The sequence below is a fragment of the Mastomys coucha genome, unplaced genomic scaffold (genome assembly GCF_008632895.1).
Source record: "Mastomys coucha isolate ucsf_1 unplaced genomic scaffold, UCSF_Mcou_1 pScaffold17, whole genome shotgun sequence".
Lineage (NCBI taxonomy): Eukaryota > Metazoa > Chordata > Mammalia > Rodentia > Muridae > Mastomys > Mastomys coucha.
In genome coordinates, this window is record NW_022196899.1 from 25771258 (window position 1) to 25777258 (window position 6001).

General features: G+C 38.4%; 1 protein-coding gene across 7 annotated transcripts in view; it reads left to right on the plus strand.

Annotated features, from left to right (window-relative positions):
- Positions 1-6001, plus strand: part of Kcnmb2 (potassium calcium-activated channel subfamily M regulatory beta subunit 2) — a 315499-nt gene that overhangs the window by 282722 nt on the left and 26776 nt on the right. The gene's annotated exons all lie outside the window — the stretch shown is intronic.

Here is a 6001-nt window from a genome sequence, read left to right on the forward strand (position 1 = left end):
TTGTGTAAATTTGGTTTTATCATGGAATATCTTGTTTTCTCCATCTATGGTAATTGAGAGTTTTGCTGAGTATAATAGCTTGTGCGGTGTCTGTGTTCTCTCGGGGTCTGCATGACATCTGCCCAGGATTTCTAGCTTTCACAGTCTCTGGTGAGAAGTCTGGTGTAATTCTGATAGGCCAGCCTTTATATATTACTTGACCTTTTTCCCTTATTGCTTTTAAAATTCTTTCTTTGTTTAGTGCATTTGGTGTTTTGATTATTATATGATGGGAGGAATTTCTTTTCTGGTCCAATCTGCTTGCAGTTCTATAGGCATCTCTTGTATATTCATGGGCATCACTTCCTTTAGGTTAGGGAAGTTGTCTTCTATAATTTTGTTGAAGATATTTATTGGCCCATTACCTTGGGAGTCTTCACTCTCTTCTATACCTATTACCTAGACCTATTAGGGTTTGGTCTTCTCATTGTGTCCTGGATTTCCTGGATGTTTTGGGATAGGATGTTTTTGCATTTTGTGTTTTCAACTGTTGTGTCAATGTTTTCTATGGTATCTTCTGCACCTGAGATTCTCTCTTCTATCTCTTGTATTCTGTTGATGATTCTTGCATCTATGACTCCTGATCTCTTTCCTAGGTTTTCTAACTCCAGGGTTTTATCCCTTTGTGATTTCTTTATTGTTTCTACTTCCAGTTTTAGATCCTGGATGGTTTTGTTCATCTCCTTCGTCTCTTTGATTATGTTTTCCTATAATTCTTTAAGGGATTTGTTGTTTCCTCTTTAAGGCTTCTAGCTATTTACCTGTATTCTCCTGTATTTTTTTGAGGGAGTTATTCATGTCCTTAAAGTTCTCTATCATCATCATGAGAAGTGATTTTAGATCTGAATCTTGCTTTTCCAATGTGATGGTGTGTGCAGGACTTGCTATGGTGTGAGAATTGGGTTCTGATGATGCCAAGTAACCTTAGTTTCTGTTGCTTATATTCTTACACTTGCCTCCTGCCATCTGGTTATCTCTAGTGTTACCTGCTCTGGCTAAATCTGACTGGAGCCTGTCTGTTCTGTGATCCTGGTTGTGTCAGAACTCCTCAGAGTCAAGCTGTCTCTATGATCCTGTGATTCTGTGATCCTGTGATCCTGTGGTCCTGGGCCAGTTACAGAGCCTTGGAGTAGAGCTTCCTCTGGGTATTATGAGACTCACTGCAGAGTTTGCACCTAAGGTCTGGTCAGGGCACAGGCCCAGACAGGCCAGAAGGAACCTGTCCCACTGGACTGGCAGAGATCCTTCGTGCCTAGATTCCTATTGGTCCCAGTTATTCCTGGTGTTGGGACAGATGTTGTGTCCTCCTCATCTTTCATCCTATGATCCTCGGCCAATGCATCTTATTTTAATCTTATGCAGGCTCATGTACATAAGCGTATGATGGTAAACAGAGGAGTCTTCCTAAAAGTTCACCTGAAGAACCAGATTTGTCTTATTATCATGTACCTGAAACCAGTTCAGGTCAGATCATCCCTGCTACCCTTGTACATTAATATGTTGAAAATACACTGACTAGAAGCTTTCTGTTTGGTGGCTATAAAGTGTAGAAACTTACACCATTGTTCAAAATAAGTGCATGTAGCCTGATGATGCTGGGGATGGAGGAGGGCTGCCTCCTGGTTGCTAGGTGCTTTTTTAGAAATGGCTACATGTGCATATTACATGCTGATGAAGGTCTTAGCTTTCCAAATTTATTGATAAAAGATAGGTATGCATAGCCCAAGCCAGGTGGAGTCCCAGGTTGCTTTGTTATTCCCTATGCTTGTCTGCCTCCTGTTTGCTTTCTTCTTCTACATCTCTTTCTTTCTCATTAATCTTGTACTATTACTTAAGTATGCTAAGTTTTAAGCACACGGGACTTACCAGCATTCTTCAGCTTGAATGTCATATCAGGAAGAATATAATAGAAATCAGAATTGAGAATAATACTGGACATGTATAAAGGGCTTTATTAAATATTCACAGAGCTTATTTTTCTTTTTAAAACATGAATTGGCCAACAGATAAAATTCCTTGGAAAAATTCCAGAAGCAATACTGTCATAATAAGTAGCTATTTATAGTAGAAATTTTGGGGTCAATTTTCACAGTAGAAAACCTGTTAAATAATGAAATATATTTATTAATTAGTACTTTAAAGTATTTTGACATACCATTGCTGGGGGAAAAGCAAGTATAAAAGTTGCATGCAAGTTATTATTGCAATTCTTCTGTATTTCCAATGCTTTGCACATCTCATGTTACCTTGGTTATGGGAAAATAATCCTGTGGTGTTTAACTGGGACACTGTATCCCAGAAGGTAACTAGCATTTGAACAAAGACTAGTACCCACATCGACTCCAAAGATAGTGTATTCATTACTTTCCTGTTGATGTTCAAAATAATTGACCAAGAAACTTAAGGAAGGGTTTATTTTGGCTTACAGTTTGAGAAAGCAATCTATCGTTGAGGGGAAGTCATGGAGGCCGGAGCATGACGCAGCAGGTCACACTGCACCTGTGCCTGCTGTCAGGAAGTCAGAAGAGATGAATGCTGGTGCTCAGCTTCTTTCTCCATTTTATTGAGCCTGGAATAAGTGCCTCCCACACTCAAGCAGAGACTCCTTCCCTCAGTTGAACACTTCTGGATACATTTGTGTTTCTATGTTGATTCTAATTACCACCAACTTTATTATGAAGATTAGCCATCTCACAGATGGACTGAAATCTCACTTTCTTTGAATATATCAGGGCTTCCATGTGCTCTTGCTCAGCCAGGCATAGAGATGAAGATGTGGTCAAGGAAAGGCAGACAAACCAAACACATTCAGCTGGGAATGCCAGCTGTGGGACTGTGCTGGCTCTGCATCCTTAGGTTGTTTCTGCTTGCTTCCATTAGCTGTGTAGGCCAAGGGTATGCATGCTGATACCCCTGTTCAACAAATGCACTTACTACTTTAAATCCCATAATCACTGAAATCATCCTTGAAAACAAAACTTAAAGTTATAATTTAAGTGTCAGAGGATTGCATTGATGCAGAGAAGCAACATAGTTACATGTTCTTCTAAGTCTCAAGAGTCACTGGTTTGTCAGGCCTGCGCTGGCTTTGTATGAATGTCCAATAATCACATTAAAAAAACAAACAACAAAAAAAGAAAATGAGAAAATTACATATAAAGGATGTTTTGTTTTGTTTTGTTTTGTTTTGTTTTAAATAACACAGGAACAGTAAAGACCCTAACTATTCAGCTTAAAGGTGAAGCCATTTTGGGTATCAGATGAAGTCCTAATTTTATGTCACTAAGCCTTTTTCTGATTAAACATGATTCTCTGCATTGGCCTCTGAGGGAGAAGAGAAAAGCAGTCTTTTAAAAACAATCATAATCCAGACAAGTTTCTGGGACAAAAGACAGATTAACAAGGAAAAAACAAGGAAGCTCATTACAGAAAACACACAGCACACATCACAAAGGAGAAAGATAACCACCAAAGCAGGGGCTTGCAAGCTGCCGTATTAAGATGTTTCAACAGAATGAGAGATTTATAGATGCAACAGGATTATGAAGAAGTGGGAAACTGTGGAAGAATCTGCCTGGCTGGTCAGGTCACCCCTAGATTGATGGAGGAGCCTCCTTCCCAACCTACTTAGGATGGAGGAAGCCAGAGGAGGACAGAAGTAGGAATATCCCTTGTTTTATTAGTCCTTTCCCAGACTTTAGGTAAATAAACATGGGCAGCCAAGTCCCCCTGCATTTAAATTATCTGTGGCTCAACAAGAGAGAAATCTTTTTCTTTCACCTACAGTCTCCTAGCTCCAAGAACTGTGCATCATCTCCCTCAGTAAACCCACTGCAGTTCTTTAATGTTCACATACACATTACATGTTTGTTGGTAGATAGAAAGACTACTACGTATTGTTTATCAATTTTGGTTTGATATTGCTATGAACTAACTGTCTTCCTTCCTATCTTGCTTGCTTTGAATGTGTGTGTATGGGGGCCAGGGGGTGCTGATGGGGATGTGTGTGAATATATCCATGCCATGGTAAAGTCAGAGGACAACTTGTAGGGGCCAATGCTCTCCTCCCACATGGATTTGAGCTTGAATTCAGGTCCCCAGGGCTGATTTCAAACACATTTACCTGCTAGACCCTCTCACCAGTCCTCTGCTCAGTTTTAACAATGAGTTATCTGAGAATTCTTTTGTATTTTCTTCATAACTAGATCATTGGTAAATAATAAGCTCTTGTTCCTTCTCTGTAAATATAACATTCTTTTGTTATTCTTGTCCAATTATACTAGCTTATGTTTCAATAAATTAAAATAAAACTGATGATTTGTTAAGTGAGGTTTTTCAATATTTCACCATTAGATAATTGTATCAATTATATACAGGTAGTTTTTCTCGGCCTTTTATTACACTAAAGATGTCACTACTTTTAATTTGATAATAGCTCTTACCATGAATATATATTACTATATAAATTACATATAGAAATTAATATATTTCTGTTATATTATCACATTATCAGCTTATAATGCTTCTCACATATTAACAAAAATCTAATAATGACCAATGTTATATTGCTAAGATACAATAGTAGTAGTTTTATCATGGTAGACTCCATCTCTTTATACTTAAGGATAAAGTATATTTATCTTGAAGTAAAGCTTACGTTTGGTGAACTAAATTCTTTTAGATTTTATATTTGTAGTTAACAATGAGGTTAGCCTGTAGTTTTCCATTACACATGTCTCTGACTGGCTTTGGTCTCAGAACTTGCCAACCTCATAACCAGGATGACTGCCATTCTTTCTCTGCACTCTATATTATACAGAGTTATCTGCATAATATAGCTTGGGCTCAGCTGTAAGTTGTAAAAGCATTGTATTTCTATGATCAAAATACTTTTAATTATTTAGAACTTTTAGCTAGTTCAAATTTTAATAGTTTAGAATTATTTAGGTCTTCTGGCTGTTTCTTGAGTGTTGGTTTCAGTAAGTTACATATTTGTAAGGCCTTGCTGTATCGCTCAGTAAGTTTAAGATCTCCAAGTTTCTAGATGTATTACCAAAAAGTTGTTTTAAGTGTCTCCTTTCTAAAGCATGCTGTACCCACAATTATGGATTTTTAATTCTTCATATTTATTTTGGATTTGTATGTTTTTTTTATCAATCTTGTCAAAGATGTATCCATTTCTTTAGTCTTTCAGAACACATTAATCTTTGAACTCATTGTTCCTTTAACACAGTTAACCATCTATTTCCTTTAGTAGTGCTTATGGTACTTTCTTTCCTTACTCCTTCTTTTTGAATGTTTCACTTACCTCAAAATTTCCTTAGATGCTGAGTGAACTAATTTTAGTGTTTTCTTATTCTCTAACGCAAGCATTGAAAATGTACATTTTTCTTTTTTTACTTTACATTTTTCACTTTACATTCTGCGCTCTCTGCCGGCCTCCCAGTCACCCTCTCCCACAATCCTTCCCCCATCCCCTCTCTCCTTATTTTTTGAGCAAGTGGACTCCCCCTCTGTATTCCTCCACCATGGTACATCAAATCTGTGAGCCTAGGTGCATCCTCTCCCACTGAGGCCAGGCAAGGCAGCCCAGCTGGAAGAACATATACCACAGACAGGTAACAGCTTTTGGGATAGTGCCTGCTCCAGTTGTTCAGGACCCACATGAAGACCAAGCAGCACATCTGCTACATATTTACAGAAAGGCCTAGATCCAGCCTGTGTACATTCATTGGTTGGTGGTTCGGACTTTGAGAGCTCTAAGAGTCCAGGTTAGTTGACTCTGTTCTTCTTATAGAGTTCCTATCCCCTTCAGGGCCCACAATTCTTCCTCCTATTCTTTCATAAGAGTCTCTAAGCACCATCCACTATTTGGCTGCAGGTGTCTGCATCTGAGTCAGCTGCGGGTGGAGCCTCTTAGAAGACATCCATGCTATGCTCCTGTCTGCAAGCACAACAGAAT